Source organism: Sceloporus occidentalis, unplaced genomic scaffold, assembly GCF_023333645.1.
Source record: "Sceloporus occidentalis isolate IW3139 unplaced genomic scaffold, rSceOcc1.0.p SCAF_124, whole genome shotgun sequence".
NCBI classification, from domain to species: domain Eukaryota; kingdom Metazoa; phylum Chordata; class Lepidosauria; order Squamata; family Phrynosomatidae; genus Sceloporus; species Sceloporus occidentalis.
The window spans coordinates 185,541-205,000 of record NW_028317104.1 but is presented as its reverse complement, the minus strand read 5'-3'; positions in this window follow the sequence as shown (position 1 = coordinate 205,000).

Sequence of the window (19,460 nt, the reverse complement as noted above, 5' to 3'; positions counted from 1 at the left end):
TGCTGTGTTAGGAAGGGACAGATGCGGGCAATGTATTTAACATGGAGACGACGGTTTTTAGAGACAGACTGAATATGGGGTGTGAACCAAAGGTCGGTGTCAAGGGTGACACCAAGACAGCGTCCATGAGTAGACGGGGAGATGATAGCACTATTAACATTGAGGGAGATAGAGGGGGGAATCTTTGCATTGGAGGGAGGGAAGATGAGGAGTTGAGTTTTAGAGAGGTTAAGTTTCAAGAAACGTGCAGACATCCAGGTAGAGACAGATGCAAGGCAGTTACATGATCTAAGACAGAGGGAGAGAGATCAGGGGAGGATAGATAGATCTGGGTGTCATCAGTGTACAGGTGGTATTAAAAGCCAAAGGATGAGATCAGTTTGCCAAGGGAGGAAGTGTAAAGAGAGAACAAAAGGGGCCCTAAAACTGAGCCTTGGGGTACCCCAACAGAGAGAGGGAGGGGAGGGGAAGTGTTACTGGAGACAGAGACACTGAAGGTACGACCAGAGAGGAAGGAAGTGAGCAATGAGAGAGCAGTATCACAGAGGCCAAGATCATGAAGCATTTGAAGGAGAAGAGGTGGTCCACAGTATTAAAAGCAGCAGAAAGGTCCAGTAGGATTAGCATGGAGTAGTGGCCCTTGGATTTAGCAGTGAGTAAGTCATTAGTAACTTTAGCAAGGGCGGTCTCAGTAGAGTGTCGAGGGCAAAAACCAGATTGAAGAGGGTCAAGCAGGAAATTGGAGTCTAAACTTAGTTAATTGTATATAAACAATTCTTTCAAGACGCTTGGATGTAAAAGGAAGCAGATTGATGGGACGGTAATTGGAGAGATCAGTCAAGGGAGGACTTTTTCAAGATAGGAGTAATGGTAGCATGCTTAAAGGACGATGAGACAGATCCAGTAGTGAGGGAGAGGTTGAAGATATGAGTTAGAGTAGGGACAAGGGTAGATGAAAGAGACTGGGTGAGATTGGAAGGGATGGGGTCAAGGGGGCATGTGGTTGGATAAGAGGAAAGAAGAAGAGCATGTACATACTCTTCAGTCACAGCAGAGAAAAGAGTTAGTGTAGTGAGGGGAGAAGAGGTCAGTGGGTAGGGGGGCGCATAGTCAGAGGGAGGGTGAGGGCAAGGAGGTGACTGTGCAGATATGTCATCTCTGATAGTTTGAATTTTATTATTGAAGAACGTGGCAAAGTCAGATACATGAGGTTAGTGGAAGGGGTAGTAGCGATCGGTCGAAGCAAGGAATTGAAAGTATTAAAGAGTTGTTTAGGGTTGTGAGACAGGGAGGAGATGGGGGAGGTGAAATAACCTTTAGCAAGGTTGAGAGCAGAGTAGTAGGAATGTAGCATTAATTTATAGTACAGAAAGTCAGACATGGAATTAGACTTTCGCCAACTATGTTCAGCAGTGCGGGAAAATCATCGTAGGTGTCGGGTTACAGTCGTGTGCCAGGGTTAGAAACGTGAACGCCGTGAGGAGCGACTAGTAACTGGTGCTACATGCTCAAGAGCAGATGTGAGAGTGGAGTTATAGACAGAGGTAGCATTGTTAGGGCAAGACATGTTTGAGATAGGAGAGAGGAGGGGGAGTAAACTGATTGAGAAGTTCTGAAGGTTAATAGAGCTGAGGTCTCTGGTTAGGCGGGATTGGGGTGCAAGGGAGCGAGTATGAGGCAAGATTAGAGCAGGAAAGGAAGTGGTGGTCAGAGAGGGGGAAAGGGGAATTACAAAGGTTAGTGTGAGAGCACATGCTAGAAAAAATAAGTTCCAGGGTGTTACCATCATCATGAGTAGGGGAGTTAATATGTTGTTGGAGATCAAAAGAGGTGGTAACAGAAATAAATTTTGAAGCCATGGGACTCATAGGGGTGTCAACTGGGATGTTGAAATCCCCAAGGACAACAGAAGGAACATCAGAGGAGAGGAAGTGAGGAAGCCATGAGGAGAAATGATCAAGAAAGATGTTAGCCGGGCCAGGGGGGCAATATATAACAGCACTTCGTATGGAGATGGGATGAAATAGTCGGATAGCATGGACTTCAAATGAGGAGAAAGAGAGTGATGGGGCAGAAGGAAAAGGTTGAAAAGTACAAGTAGGGGAGAGTAGGAACCCTACCCCTCCACCCTTCTTGTCATCAGGTCTGGGAGTGTGAGTGAGGTGTAGGCCACCATAGGAGAGAGCAGCAGGAGAAGCAGTGTTGGAAGAGGTTAGCCAGGTTTCAGTTAGAGCGAGAAGGTGTAAGAGGAACTCTGACAGCCGGGGAAGGCCTGCACGATGGACGCAGACAACCCCCGCTGCTAACCGGACCTCCTTCCGGCTGCAGCGGAAGTTGTGTACGCGAATCGCGTAGACCTCTACACGCTGCCTCGGCTACGCACCAGGTAAGTTTGGAGGAGTAAGGAGGGGGGTGTTAAATGGGGGCCAGAAATGCCTTTTAACCCTCTATACGCCACTCTGCCTCCTGAAATGCCTTATACCTCCCTATATGCCACTCTGCCCCATAATATACCTTTTAACCCCCTAAATGCCAGAGTGGCATATATGGGTGTATTGCCAAATGGCAATAGGTTCGGATACGCCTTTAAAGAAGGTCATTCGCTATGCTGGGGTGATCCAAAGGGAGCGGCATTAATCCTGGGGTATCAATGGAGTGGAATGTTTGGTCCAAAAAGCAACTCGATCCCACCTCAGGACCCTGAGTGACAGTGACAGAAACATCCCCAGGAATAGTCCATGCCGTAGCCAGGCCAGAGTTCCAGAGCCACGGCAGGGAAAACTATGGTCCTAAAGATTGGTAATAAAACCAGGGTTCCCAAACAAGCTCCCTCTTCATAACCACCACTGGGTGTTGCCCACCATAAGTATAGTGAAACCCCAAAAGAGCAACATGGTGGTTCACTTCTAATTGTCGGCGGCCGTTTACACAGTCCCATACAGTTCCATGGATTTGCGGCTAGGTCCCGTTCAGGCATATGGAGTGTTTCCGACCATGTAGAGGCCCCATAGCCAGCTAGATTGTACTAGTGTCTTTTAAATGTTATATGTACTAAATTATTATATATCCTGACTTTGCACTATGTTAACCTCAATGTTACTGTCAGGATTCCACACTGCCAGCCTGGACTATGAAATATTTATACATTGCCATGCCTACCTGTGGCCACCCTTCCCTCTCAGGAGCACCTCTTTTAATTATTCGGGACAGCTGAACCATGTTATCTGGATATTAGCCCTACCTTTATATACCTGCTCTACTCTCAAGTCTAGGGCCTTTGCATCATGGTGTATTCAGCTTTGCTGTTTCTCTGCTTCCTGGACCTGTGCTGTTCCTAGCAGTTCTCTGTTGGATTCTACCCATTTTGACCCGGCTTGTGATCTTCTGGTATTGACCCGGCTTCCCTGACTACGTGTGCTCTGCCTGTGGGCTCCCTGCCATGAGTCCAGTGCCCTGCCTGTGGGCTACTAGCCATGCCGTGGTGCATCTGCCTTTATCACACTTACTGACCAGTCCTGATTCTCCTGACTAATAGCACACTCCAACATAGACTGTTATCTATATATATTGTGAGCTGGGATCATGTAACCACACAGTCTTAAGGTTTGAAATACCACATAAGGCTGAATTATTTTTAGAAATTGTAGTCCTTTTATTAAAAGGTCTGTAAACAAACATAAATAAAACAAACAAAAAGAAAAACCTTGCTCTCTGAGCACTTACTGACAAACAGCAACTATCGTTGGACGGCTTATCCGCCACCAACAAAAACATTTAGCACAGACCTTTTTACTTTAGGAAGGGTTCAGTAGATTCTTTTTGGAGAGAAATGCAGTCTCACTCACTGCTTGTGGCTTTCTCACCTGAATAACTCACAGGGCTCCTTTTTGTAGCAGCCCCCTGCTGCTCATTGGTAACAGGTGAGTAATTATCTGGGATAACCAGAACACCTGGACTGGCTTGATCGCCTGCTGCAAGTAAACTGTGGAGTGGAGCACTGGCCCTCCCTTCTCTCCAAATGCTCCACCCCAGGGACCCAAACGTAACTACAGTATTACCATTATTTTGTCGGTAACAAAACATTCTCCCTGGGGTTATCAAATACATTGCACTGCAGTATTTTGTGAGAAATATATGTGTTATCCACCACCATGCCCTGTTCCCTGTCACACATCCTCCCCACCAGCTCAAACCTAGTGGGGTGAGCGACCACGGTCATAAGTGAATGTTTATGTGAAAGACCATCAGCAGTACCCTGTTTAGAGCCTGCCCTGTGCTCTAATGAGAAGTGATAGGGTTGTAAACTAAGGAACCAGCATGTAACTCTGCTATTTTTCTCCTTGTTTTGACTCATCCAAGTTAGTGGTGCATGGTCGGTCACTAGCTTAAACCTTCTGCCCAAAAAATTGTATTTCAGAGTTTCAACAGCCCATTTAATAGCTAAACCTTCTCAACTAGTTCCTTCTCAACTATTGAATAATTATTTTCTCTAGGTTGAAGTTTCCTACTTAGGTACAAGATTGGGTGCTCTTCATCTTGAGTTACCTGGGAAAGCACTGCTCCCAATCCTACATCAGATGCATCAGTTTGTAGGATGAATTCCTTTGAGAAATTCGGTGTGACCAATACAGGTTGAATGCAGATAGCTTCCTTGAGACTTTGAAATGCTTGTTCAGCTTCAGAGGACCACTTCCCCATGACAGGGGCTTTAGCTTTTGTGAGATCAGTTAAGGGACTAGCTATAGTTGCAAAGTTGGAAATAAATCTCCTGTAATAGCAAATAAGACCAAGGAATGTTCAGACCTGTTTCTTGGCCGTGGCCAATTCCGTATGGCTTCAATTTTAGCAAGTTGTGACTTGACTAACCCTCTCCCAATGGAATACCCTAGATACTTAGCCTCCTCTAGGCCAATAGTACACTTACTAGGGTTTGCTGTTAGGCCAGCATTTCGTATGGAATTAAGGACGGCCTGCACTTTTGGTAAGTGAGATTCCCAATCTTCACTGTGTATAACCACATCATCCAAGTAATCCGCTGCGTAAAGGGTATGTGGTTTTAGGATTAGGTCCATCATTCTTTGAAATGTTGCTGGAGCCCCATGTAAACCAAAAGGTAACACTTTATATTGAAAAAGTCCATCTGGAGTAGAAAAAGCAGTTATTTCCTTCGCCCGGTCTGTGAGGGGCACTTGCCAATAGCCTTTGCTTAGATCCAGTGTGGTGAGATACCAGGCTTTCCCAAGTCTTTCCACAAGTTCATCAACCCTCGGCATGGGATATGCATCAAACTTGGATATTGTGTTAAGTTTCCGGTAATCATTGCAAAATCTGATTGTACCATCAGGCTTTGGTACAAGCACAATTGGGCTACACCAGTCACTTTGGGATTCTTCGATCACCCCAAGGTCTAACATTTTCTTCACTTCTGCTTTGATTGCTTCTCTACGAGCTTCTGGTATTCTATACGGCTTAAGATGGATCCTTTTCCCCGGTTCAGTGACAATATCATGCTTTATTACAGCAGTTCTCCCTGGAACTGTGGAGAAAACATCTTTATTTAATCTAATAAAGTCTTTTACCTTCCTCTTCTGATGTACAGTCAGGGTTTCGGATATAATGACAGCAGGGTCATTATCCTTTGGAGGGAGGTTTGCTGCTTCTATGGTCACAAGCACTTCTCTTTCTTTCCATGGCTTAAATAGATTCACGTGGTAAATTTGTACCTCCTTTCATCTTCCAGGCTGTCTTACTTTATAATGCACTACTCACACTTTCTCAATTACTTCATAAGGTCCATGCCACGTTGCTAGGAATTTGTTCTCTACAGTAGGAACCAAAACAAGCACTCTATCTCCTGGTTGAAACGTGCGGACCCTGACATTTTTATTGTAGCTATTCTGCTGACGTTGTTGAGCATTCTCCATGTGTTCTCTAACAATGGGCATAATGGCTGTCATCCGTTCCTGCATCTGATTTACATGCTCTATGATGCTCTTGTGTGGTGTAGACTCATGTTCCCAAGTCTCTTTGGCTATATCTAGCAGTCCTCTAGGGTGTCTACCATACAAGAGTTCAAAAGGAGAAAACCCTTGAGGGCTTGAGGGACTTCTCTAATAGCAAACATTAAATAAGGCAAAAGGCAGTCCCAGTTTTTCCCCATCTTTATCAATGGCCTTTCTAAGCATTGACTTTAGGGTTTTATTGAATCTTTCCACCAAACCATCCGTTTGTGGGTGATATACTGAGGTTTTCAATTGCTTTATACGAAGGAGATTACATAATTCTTTTGTAATTCGGGACATGAATGGAGTTCCGTGGTCTGTCAGTATTTCCTTAGGAATCCCAACCCGACTGAACATTGACATTAGTTCCTTAGCAATAGCTTCTCTGTCCAAGTCATCCCCCAATAAATCTGAAACGGGAAAGTCGCTAACAGCGCCCTCTACTGGTACTGAGTTAACCCTTTCAGCAGTCATCCATAAAGTCAAAAAATAAGGAAAATCCCTGCTAACTATCATTTCATGGACTAATCCGTTCACTAGACCAACTCTGATTTACAGTACCACTTTGCGTTTCAATAATCAACTCAACAGTGGGTACTGGTGTATCTCCCCATGTATACAGGCACCCTCTAGATTCTGGGAGTCATCGATTGGAGTGTTTTTTTAACAGACCCTGGTCTAGAAGTGTAACCATACTCCCCGAATCTAGTAAAGCATTTACTTCTTTTCCCTCTACCTTTAAAGTACACCAGGGATGGCCCTTCAGACACTCATTTTGTGTGACAGAATATACAGAGTGAGAGAAAAGTGAATAAGCACCCCACCGATCACCAACATTACATTCCATTGTAACAACATTCTCAGGACAGTCTTTTGCAATATGTCCTTTGCACTGAAAACACTTAACAGTATAGTTAGGCATTATTCTTGAGGATGGTGTGGTCTCTTCCAGCCTCACAAAATTCCTGCCTTTTGCTGTAGTGTCCCTTGGGAGATGGTTAGGGAGTTGCAAAAATTCTCCAGCTGTCACATACCGTTCCACCAAGGCAACTAGTTCATCAGCAGTTTTAGGATCGCTCTGGCTGACCCACCGCCTTAGGGAAACAGGCAATCCTCTCAGGAAACGGTCCATCACAAGCTGTTCCACGATGTGGCTAGATGAGTTAACCTCTGGCTGTAACCATTTCCTGGCCAGATGTATTAAATCAAACATTTGTGACCGTACCGCTTTGTCTTGATGATAAGTCCAGGAGTGAAATCTCTGGGCCCGAACCGCTATCGTGACTCCCAGAAATTTCTGCTTTCAGTTTACCGTAGTCACAGGCTTCTGCAGGCTCCAAATCATAATATGCCTTTTGAGGTTCTCCACTCAGGAACGGTGCTAAAAGTCTTGCCCATTCAGATTCAGGCCAACGTTCTCTTTCAGCTGTCCTTTCAAAAGCCATCAGGTAAGCCTCTACATCATCTGTAGCCACCATCTTTTGCAAATAGTTACTCACTCCCAGAGTCTTAGAACTATGTGGCACTTCTGCAGTATACCTGGCCAGCCTCTCAGATAGGCCCTGGATCTCCTGCTGCATGGCCAGAGTGACATTTTGTTGCTCCTCTTTCTGTGCAAGCACCAGTTGCTGCAAGACTGTGATATTTTCTTGCTGGACAGTTGTAGCTTGTTGCTGTGTGGCTGCTGCCTGTAGTAAAGCCTTAACCCCTTCATTCCCCTATAGACGTACCGGGACGTCCAAAAAACGCCCACAAAGAAACCCCTATGGACGTCCCGGTACATCCAGCCCTTCGTGCAGTGTCAGGGACACATCCCTGCCGCTGCACGGGAGACCAGGCTGTCGTTTGACAGCCTGGACTCCCACCTCGCAGCAGGGGATATCCTGCCCTCCGATGAGGCACAGAGACGCTGCGATCTCTATGCAGGTCTGTGAGGACCTGCATAGAGATCACAGTGTGATCGGTGCAGGGGGATCGCGGGGAGGGGAGTGAGAAACCATCTCTCTCACTCCCCCTCCCGTCCTGAAAGAGAAAAGCAGGAAAAAAAAAAAAATTAATTCATATAAAAAATAATATTAAATAAATCATTAAAATAATAATATATATAATACAAAAAAAAATTATAATGTGAGTTGTGATGTCATTGTGACATCACTGGCATGTTCAGGAGGTCCCTAGGAGGACCTCTAACCATTTCTGTGTAAAAATAATGTATAAAAAATAAAAAAAAAATGTAAAAAAATTAAAATTAAAAAAAATATATATAAAAAAAGACAATAAAAAAAATTAAAAAAACCTTACTTCCCATTGCCCTAGCATAACATCTAGCCAGTATAACCCTTCTGCCCTCCGTTCACAACCCCCAAACCCGTTAAGCCATAGGCATAAAAATTATACAAAATTGTACACCTTATAGTATGCTCCCTGGTGCTGGGAAAGTCTGGAAAATCTATATAAATTAGGTATTTCTGAAATCAGGACACCTGAATTAATAAACTTGGAGGGGATTTTCCATCACTTTACCTAATTTTGTGAGGATTCAGAGGGAAAATGTAAAATAAAATTAGTTTATTTTTCTAATCTTCGCTAGTTTTTACTAAATTTCTCATTCTAAATTTTCAGCTAATCATCCAACTATGGTATCAAACGAAATCTCTATCTCTCCTTGAAAAAACAATATATAGTTTATATGGGTACACTATTCACAGGAAAAGAGAATCATCGCTAAACCGACATACCCCAAAAATGGCAAAATTGCTCTGGGCTTTGAGGTACCGAAAACCCCTGGGATTGAAGGGGTTGTTAATAACATCCTCCATGTTTATGTTTTGTGGTATTGTTTCCTTTTCCAGACTATCAGTGTGGTACCGGCATTCTCCACCATATGTGAGCTGGGATCATGTAACCACACAGTCTTAAGGTTTGAAATACCACATAAGGCTGAATTATTTTTAGAAATTGTAGTCCTTTTATTAAAAGGTCTGTAAACAAACATAAATAAAACAAACAAAAAGAAAAACCTTGCTCTCTGAGCACTTACTGACAAACAGCAACTAACTATCATTGGACGGCTTACCCGCTACCAACAAAAACATTTAGCACAGACCTTTTTACTTTAGGAAGCCTTCAGTAGATTATTTTTGGAGAGACATGCAGTCTCAGTCACTGCTTGTGGCTTTCTCACCTGAATAACTCACAGGGCTCCTTTTTGTAGCAGCCCCCTGCTGCTCATTGGTAACAGGTGAGTAATTATCTGGTATAACCAGAACACCTGGACTGGCTTGATCACCTGCTGCAAGTAAACTGTGGAGTGGAGCACTGGCCCTCCCTTCTCTCCAAATGCTCCACGCCAGGGACCCAAACGTAACCAGTATTACCATTATTTTGTCGGTAACAAAACATTCTCCCTGGGGTTATCAAATACATTGCACTGCAGTATTTTGTGAGAAATATATGTGTTATCAACCACCATGCCCTGTTCCCTGTCACAATATATATATATATATATATATATATATATACATATATATATATACAGCCTTATGTGTCTATTTGCCTGTTTGTACCAACCTACCAGATGCATCGTGTACCAACTGTACCCCAGATGCATCGTGGGGTACAGGCAGAGCATCTGGTATCCCCTGCAACTGGGCTCCTACCTTGCCAGACTCCTGACACTTTTTTTTATCCACATGCATAGTTATTAAAATGAGTATAAAGACTATTACTGTTCTCTAATAAGGTCCCTGAATGGTATGTTAGAATACAGCTGATGTTGTTGTGGTGATATAGAATGTTTAAAAGTATCCAATCAGTAGAACTGTGTGCAGTGGCTTAGAAACATAGATACATTTATTAAAACAAATACAAAAAATAAATACAAAAAATAGGGTCAGCTGCAGGGCCCTTGCAGCTAGACTCTAAAATAAATTGCATAAAATAGCTTTCCTATAAGATAGGGTATCTCGTTATGATAAAAATTGAAAAATAGGTATAAAATGGGGGGAAAAACTGGTTATTGAAATTACACAAAATGCTCAAGGCAGTTGATTATTACATCAAGAGATAATGTCTTTCTCATGTGAAATATGTACAAATTTCATATAGTTGGTTTCTATAAATATATCAGAGACCGAGTAGATGACACAATGGTACTGCTGTTTGTGAGCTATTGAAAAAGAAGCCAAGTGCGCTTCGAAACGCGTTTAGCCTGCTATTCCCCCTGTGCATAATCTGCATCAATATCAACACTGCTCACTGGTCACGGCACTCCGGACCGAGTAAGATTGACTTGTTAAATCAACAATTTCTCTTTTTTTTTTTTTTAAATCTTTATTGTGCCCATCACGCACGAGGATAACACTGCTGACACCAAGGACCTCCATTAACCTACTCAGCAGACCTCTCCCTGTGCCCACAACTGCCAGCAATCCGGTAACTCGGCAGCGGCTAGGCACTGTTGATAAAGCCTACAGGGTAAGTGTGAGAGCTCCGCGGGACACAGCATAAGAAGATCGGTGAGAGGTGCACAGCACTAGGGCTGCAACTAACGATTATTTTCATAATCGATTAGTTGGCCGATTATTTTTTCGATTAATCGGATAAAAAAATGCAAATTTTTTTACATTTAAAATAATGTAATAAAAAACTTAAAATTTACACTTTCATCTCTTTATCACAATGGCATTTCTCTATTCACCTTCTTATTTTACTGACATAATAATAAAAGCTACAAGAACCCAAACACAGTGTTTCTCAAACTAGGTTTTAATATAAAGTTATTAGTAAATATTATTTCATATTTTCATATTTAATAAAAACAAAAAAATATTTAATAAAAACTAAGAGAAAAAAGCCTATTTATATTTTCTTTTATTTACCAAACTGCCCCCAGTTATGCACATCTGACCCCCAGCTTGCCACTCTGCCCCCAGATATGCCTTATACCTCCTATATGCCAGTGATATGCAACTAAGCCCCCTGATATACCTTTTACCCCCAGATATGTCTTATGCCCTCCCCTGATATGCCTAATATCAATATGCCCTATACCCCCTATATGCCACTGTGCCCCCTGATATGCCTTATAACTTCCAATATGCCACTCGCCCCCATTTATGCCTTATACCTCCCTATATGCCACTGTGCACCCTGATATGCCATTCCGCCCCCCATAAATGCCCTGTACCACCCTGAAATTCATTATACTCCCTGATTCACCACTCTGCCTCCCCCAGATATGCCACTCTGAAATTCATTATACCCCCCATACACCACTCTACCTCCCCTATACACCACTCTAACTCCCCCAGATATGCCACTTTGTCTCCCTGAAATTCATTACACCCCCATACACCACTCTGCTACCCTGAAATTCATTATACCCCCATACACCACTCTGCCTCCTCCCCCTCCCATTCACAACTCTACCTCTCTCCCCTTCCCATACATCACTCTGCCTCTCTCCCCCTCCCATACATCACTCTGCCTCTCTCCCCCCTCCCATACACTCTGCCTCCTGTCAGCAACAGAGGTTCACAAGACACCAGGGATACTAAAAATTAGTATCAGCCATTTTTAAAAAGGGAATGTGACTTTTTATAGCTATAGGATCGCTGTGGTAACATTGGCTACCACAGTGGTCATTTAGCTAGAATACTTAAACTTTTTTTTTTATTTTAAAGTTAAACTACTTTATGTTTAAATAATTTAATTTGGGGGTCTCTAGGCAATTTTGATCTTTTTTTATCTGCCTTTAGAGACCCCCAAATCAATTTTTTTACATTTTTATTTTTTTTAACTTAATATTTTTTATTCCTTTTTTACAATCTATATACCGTTGGAAAGGTGAGGCGATTACCTTTCCAATGGTATATGTTGGGGGTATGTATCTGCTTAGATGACTGAGATACAGGCATCTAAGCAGCATGCCCCCATGCCTCTTTAACTGACAATTGTCAGTTGTTAATAAAGTTGCGCGGTGACGTCATCGCGTCATTGTGCGAGACGTCACCGGGCAGATCGGGTGGCCCCAGTGATGCCCTTCAGTGTGAGGGGCAGATCGCCGGGGTAGGTGGTGATGGAGGTCCACAGACCTCCATCAAGGTAAGATAGTGCTAGTGACGGCATGGTGCCGTCGTTAGCACCTGACTGGGACTGCTAGCGACGGCACCATGCCGTCGTTAGCAGTCAAGGACTGTCCTGGGTGGTTACAAATTCGGCAGGGGGGCAACAGGGGAGGCAAGGAATAACCTAGGGGGGGCAATTGCCCCCTTGTAGCGACGCCACTGCCTGTGCGCATTGCGCAGACCCCCACCAGCTGACAGAGAGGATGATCCTCTGCAGGAGACCTCGATTCTCTGTCAGCCGGTGGGGGTCTGCACGATGTGCACAGACAGCCTCCGTTACTACCCTTCACTTCCGCTGGGGCTTCTACATCATGTGATGCTGGCGCTGTATCGTAGAAGCCCCAGTGGAAGCGGAGGGGAGAGACGGAAGTTGTCTGTGCGCATCGCACGGACACCCACCGGCTGACAGTGAGGGGAATCCAGGTCCCCTGCAGCATTGCGGGGATCTGGATTCTAGTGTTATAATCCGATCTCTGTTTGAGGTCGGATTATATAAAGAGAGCAAATGCTCTGAAAAAAACCTCTTTTTAATAATCGATAAAAATCGATTCGATTATTCGATAATAAAAATCGTTGTCAACTATTTTCATTATCGATTATTATCGATTAGTTGTTGCAGCCCTACACAGCACCACATTTAATTCTCCCGAAAAATCACAATAAAGACACACGGTATCTAAAAACAGAAAGGATCGCTAAGGAAGTCTTCACAGAAGACACACCGAACACTAATAAGTGTTATCACCTACAAACTGTGAATCATATGATATACTCTTTTTCCACGGAGGACTATATTTGAAATACTTTACATAACAAACAGCAGTACTATTGTGTCATCTACTCGGTCTATGATATTTATAGAAACTAACTATATGAAATTTGTACATATTTCACATGAGAAAGACATTATCTCTTGATGTAATAATCAACTGCCTTGAGCATATTGTGTCATTTCAATAACCAGTTTTTTCCCCATTTTATACCTATTTTTAAATTTTTATCATAACGAGATCTTAACCCTATCTTATAGGAAAGTTATTTTATGCAATTTATTTTAGAGTCTAGCTGCAAGGGCCCTGCAGCTGACCCTATTTTTTGTATTTATTTTTTGTATTTGTTTTAATAAATGTATCTATGTTTCTAAACCACTGCACACAGTTCTACTGATTGGATACTTTTAAACATTCTATATCACCACACACACAACACCAGCTGTATTGTAACATACCATTCAGGGACCTTATTAGAGAACAGTAATAGTATTTATACTCATTTGCATTAGGTTGTACAGGTTACACAACCTCATCTCAATACAGTTCTCATTTGGTCCTACCCTCTATATCAGGGGCGTCCAACATGCGGCCCGCGGGCCAAATGCGGCCCGCGAGACCAGTTGTCCTGGATGCCGATCTTACGCGGGCCGCACCTTGAGCCCTGCTACTTACCTGTGGGAGGGTCTTCTGTACTGCATAGAGGAAGCGGAACCTAGCAGAATTCACATGACATCACATGACTCTGCTCCAGTCCTGCTTCCTCTGTGCAGTACCAGAGAACGCAGAGGGAGGCCGCGCCCTGTGCTGACGTCTGTGAGCGGCATCGAGGAGCTGCAGTGCAGGTAAGGGGGTGGGGAGGGTATTTGAATGAGTATGCGTGATTGAGGGAATTAATATGTGAATGAATGAGTATATGAATGAGTGTGTGTGTGTGTGATAGCATGGATGTGTAAGTGCTGGAACCTAGGCATGATGGGACTGTGATTGCTGTTAGCATGACTTGGCATGATAGGAGTGTGATTGCTAACGGCAATCAAAGTCCCATCATGCCTAGGTTCCAGCATTTACTGGAGTGAACTGTGAATGTTTTGGTCCAGAATTTTCATTTTGGTGCATCCCTAGAATAAATAGAAGTATTTCATTTTTAATTATCCTGAATTTGTAGTCACAAACCTTTCTAGGCCCAGAAATCAGTGAGAGGAAAAGTAAAGGTTTTGTGTCATTTACTTTATTTTAATCTGCATATTTCATTAAAGGCCATATTTTCTCACAGTGAAAAATGAGTGCGGCCCTCGCACGTATACAATTCTGATGAAGTGGCCCACTGCAGAAAAAACTTGGACACCCCTGCTCTATATTGTCGAGCTACCTATTCTGTTTACATAGTTATTAAAATATTGTCATTATACTAGTTCATATTGTCTATTAAAACATCTTGTGAGTTTCACAATATTGATAAATGTGATTCTTAAGTGCCCTTTTGCACAAACTTAGAGGAGCTCATAACCTAAAAGGCATACACATTCACAGGTTGCTGCTAGAATAATAATGACCATGACTGAGGTAGAGCCAATGTTGACACCCCCTATAACGTAAATACCAGGAGCACACATTTTCTTAAAGTTTAGAAAGTTTATTATGATTAACTATGGATAATTGTGTCCATGGTGCAAATCAAATTTATGACTACACACACTGTGGCACTCACATGTCATTCAAGTATAAACATCATATACCATACTGCATAGCGACTGGAAACATAATTGCGTGCAAATATACAATTCAGTGCAACCTTATTAACATATTACTGTGGTTAGCATACAATGGCAATGAGCCAACATATTGCCCAATTAAACACCAACCACCAATATTAAACCACCTACTGGTATAAGCGAACCAGTTATATCCTCAAGATTACTGGCACGCCATTCACGGCAGCCACTGACAACCAACCAAAATCACAAGGGCACCAGTCCAAGGAGTGTCTTCCACTTCAGTCAAAGACTTGTGTGCCACAAGTCAAACAACTTCTATGGGTGGTTAAACCTTGCACCATGACAGCATAACCAACATCCATATGAATATTAAACTAAATAAAAACAAAAAAGGAGGGTGATAGGGACGTTGTCACATGCAAACATATATATTCTGCCGCTTTCGCACCAGAAAAGTGTGGAGCGCTAAAATAAATATTTTTTTAAAAACCCTTTATAAGTAGTCGCTGGGTGGTAACATGTAGCAGTATGTCTGTATATAGAAATAGATAGTATATATATATCTATCCTACAGAGTGCGTACTCACAATTTAAACAGAGCCTTTAAAAAAAGCTCTCCTGAAAAACACACGACTGTGCCCTTAAGGCAGCACTTCACCTAAACGTCTTTCTGTGTTTTTTTCCTCCCTTGCTCCGAGCCGAAAAATTACCCGGTTCTGAGTGTTGTGGCTTGTGCCTAATACAGGGTAGGCAGACCCTTCTTTGAAGCAGGTAGCAGCTTTAGCACACCAAATGTTTGGAAATCCCAGGATGCAGTAAAATCACATTTATTTTGTAAACTTATGTTAAAATCAACCCAACAAAGTATACAAAGAATAAAATAGTGTGTACTTTAAAAGTCCTGGTAGTCCTCCAAAGGAAGGTCATTTTATGGCTCAGAGCAAGGGATATATATATATGTTTGCACTTTGTCACTTTGTGGAATAGGGGGTCATTCCACATGTTTTTTGAGCTGCTATCTTCTAAACCTTGCACTACCATCACTACTGTTTACGTTGTCACATGCAGCCACTGAGGAAAAAGCCAGAATGGACCACCTTGTATACCACTCCAACCATGGACTGACCCCTAAGGGCCATTCCACCAACCATGAATTGACCACTTTGCTAATCTACATAATGACTAACAGCTCCTTTATAACCATGGAGGGCTACCTGGGGTCCCCTCAGCCACGTGGCCCCTATATCCATTGCTTTACCTCTAGGAATGTTCTTTAATTACACAGAACAACGCAAGACTATGTCAAAATACCCCAAGTTTGGTGAGTCAAATGTTTTTCATGGCTATATTGCTTACCAAGGAGCTTGTATGAAGGTAGTGTGGACTGTCACGGAGCTGGATAGTCAGACCGCCTCCGCTGACTTGTGCTCCCTTAGCCTGGGAGAACACACACTTTTTATATATTTAATATATCACTAGCCGAGACTCAGTGTAGGGTATAACATTAAGAAGCTTTATTGCACACAGGCACAGATATATATATCCACATAATCACATCAACACAGAGAATCAGATCTCGGAGTAATAAAACCGCCCCCTTTAGCTGGGGGATTCAGGTCTCCCACGAACAATAGGGGAGATAAAGGGATTAGCCTCCATAAACAGACCCCCACCTCTGATATCTTCCACCGATTGCCAGACAGGAGGATTGGGCACCCTGTGGAGATAACCCTGTCTGTTTCGCAGAGGGCATAGCGGGGCAGGAAGGTATTCTGGCCGCCCAATAGTAACATAGTAACTTAGTAACATAGTTCATAAGGTTGAAAAAAGACCAAAGTCCATCAAGTTCAACCTATATACCTATTGTGTCCCTACTGTGTTGATCCAGAGGAAGGCAAAAAACCCTTATGGAGCAGATGGCAATTGCCCCATACCCGACTCCAAATATGGCAATCAGAATAAATCCCTGGATCAACGTTCTGTCCCTATTAATCTAATATCCATAACTTGTAATATTATTGCTTTCAAGAAACATGTCCAGGCTCCTTTTGAATTCTTTTATTGAGTTTACCATTACTACTTCCTCTGGCAGAGAATTCCATAGTCTCACCGCTCTTACTGCAAAGAACCCCCGTCTGTGCTGGTGTACAAACCTTCTTTCCGCTAGCTGTAGAGGATGTCCCCTTGTTATAGATACAGTCCTGGGTATAAATAGGTCCTGGGAGTGATCTCTGTACTGCCCCCTTATATATTTATACATAGTTATTAAGTACCCCCTAAGCCGTCTTTTTTCTTAACTAAATAACCCTAATTCTGATAATCTTTCTGGGTACTGTAGTCCTCCCATTCCCCTTATTATTCTGGTTGCCCGTCTTTGAACCCTCTCTAGCTCCACTATATCTTTCTTGTACACTGGTGCCCAGTACTGTACACAGTATTCCATGTGTGGTCTGACTACTGACTTGTACAGTGGTAGAATTATTTCCTTGTTGTGGGCATCTATGCCCCTTTTGATGCACCCCATGATTTTATTTGCCTTAGCAGCAGCTGCCTGACACTGGTCGCTACAGGTAAATTTACTGTTAACTAAAACTCCTAAGTCCTTTACCATGTCAGTCGTCCCCAGTGTTTTCCCATTTAATACATATTCCCAGCCTGGATTTTTCTTCCCCATGTGCATAACCTTACATTTATCTGTGTTGAACCTCATCTGCCACATCCCAGCCCAAGCCTCCAACCTATCCAGATCCATTTGTAACCATGCACTGTCCTCTATTGTGTTAACCACGTTACAGAGCTTAGTATTGTCTGCAAAGATTGATACTTTACTATACAATCCCTCTACAAGGTCATTAATAAATATATTAAAAAGAATAGGACCCAAAACTGACCCCTGTGGTACCCCACTAGTAACAGTCACCCACTCAGAGTATGTACCATTAATAACCACCCTCTGTTTCCTATCACTGAGCCAGTTACTTACCCACATACACACATTCTCCCCCAGCCCAAGCATTCTCATTTTATGTACCAGCCTTTTATGTGGCACCATATCAAATGCTTTGGAAAAATCAAGATATACGACATCCAGCGATTCACCCCGATCCAGTCTTGAGCTCACCTCCTCATAAAAGCTGATCAGGTTAGTTTGACAGGACCGATCCCTTGTAAACCCATGCTGATATGGAGTCATACATTTATTTTCATTGAGATACTCCAAAATAGCATCTCTTAGGAAACCCTCAAACAGCTTACATACAACAGTTAAACTAACAGGCCTATAATTCCCCAGCCCTTTCCAGAAGGAAAACCTGTATGTTCCGCTACTGGGCCTGGAGGTGTGGGTGGCAGAGAAGCAGCTTCTGGGTTGGGGAATTACGAAAAAGGGGTATAACATAAAAACTGGGTACATAAGGGGTCCACGGACAACAGATGGTTCCAACACTTGAGAAAACTACACCGAATGGATACAAGAAATGTCCAGTAATATTTTCCTTCCTGACTTAGTTCACCAGTATTAGCTGCCTGGTCAGGCCGAAATGGGTTCCAGGCGAACAGGCGGTTGGGCCGGTATAATATCCACAGTGGTGTACCTGAAGGGATGTGTTCGTCATATAGGCCCCAGCATTTTATTAACCTCAAGCAACCAAACATTGCCAGCCATTAATAAATTCAATTTAAGGCCTGGTGAGAGCTAAACTGACTTCTCATCAGAACTTCTCCTTCTTCCATGACCAACCCTGAATGGCAAGGACCCACATCCCCACCTGCTCTGATGATAAAAATGAGTTAGACACACATGGAACAACAAGAGAGGGAGGACCAGAAACTGCTACTGAGCAGGTAAGGTGAAAAAGGAGGGCATTACCCTAAACAACCTTGCCACCTGCAGTCCCTTCCACACTCATACATGGGTCCTGTCCACCCAGCTGCACATGTCTACCACGGGCTGAATCAGTGGGACTGTCTGTAGCGATGCCATTGACCACAGACTTTTGCCCACATGTTTTTGCATATACCGTATTTGCCCGATTATAGGCTGCACTCCCCCCCCCCACTTTGAGTCTTTAAAGTGGGGGTGCGGCCTATAATTGGGGTTTAGGGCAGGGATGCGCAATTCGTATCCCCTGATGCCCGGGACCTGCAGTTCTGGACGCCGGGCAGGTGTTTTTGTTTTTCGTAATCATTTAGCTTGTCTTTGGTCAAGCAGCAGGGTTAGGATCCAGATCCCCTGCACTGCTGCATATCAGGAGTCATAAAGCATATTTGGAGGTCAAGTGGCATATCAGGGGAAGCAGAGGGGCATATGTATAAGTAAGGTGCATTGTGAATTAAGGGGGAGGACCTTAAAATGGCTATTGGCTTTCCAAATTTCTGTTTGTATGTAACATATTCTGACTAACTGCATAGTGGATACCAAAAATGTTTAAATACATGTATTCCTGTTCATTAGATAAAATTCTGCTTTACCATTCCACTTATGTGTCTTTTTTCACTAAAAATATTTTTTTCTTTAAAATAGCACCAAACTTTAAGGGTGCAGCCTATAAGCGAGCCAATACTGTATTTGTGGTGCATTGGAAGTATTTTGTGTGCGGGGGATGGGTACACATAGGGTCTGGCCCCCCCCTCAACTGAAATTTGGATTTTTTTTAATGGATCTTGGTAGATATTCGTTAGATCAGGTTAGATCAACAGTTTTTTTCGTTAGATCTACCACGCAGGAGGCGGTATTCACAATCCTATTTTGTATGCGGGGGATGGGTACACATACGGTCTGGCCCCCCTCAACTGAAATTTAGATTTTTTTTTATGGATCTTGGTAGATATTCGTTAGATCAG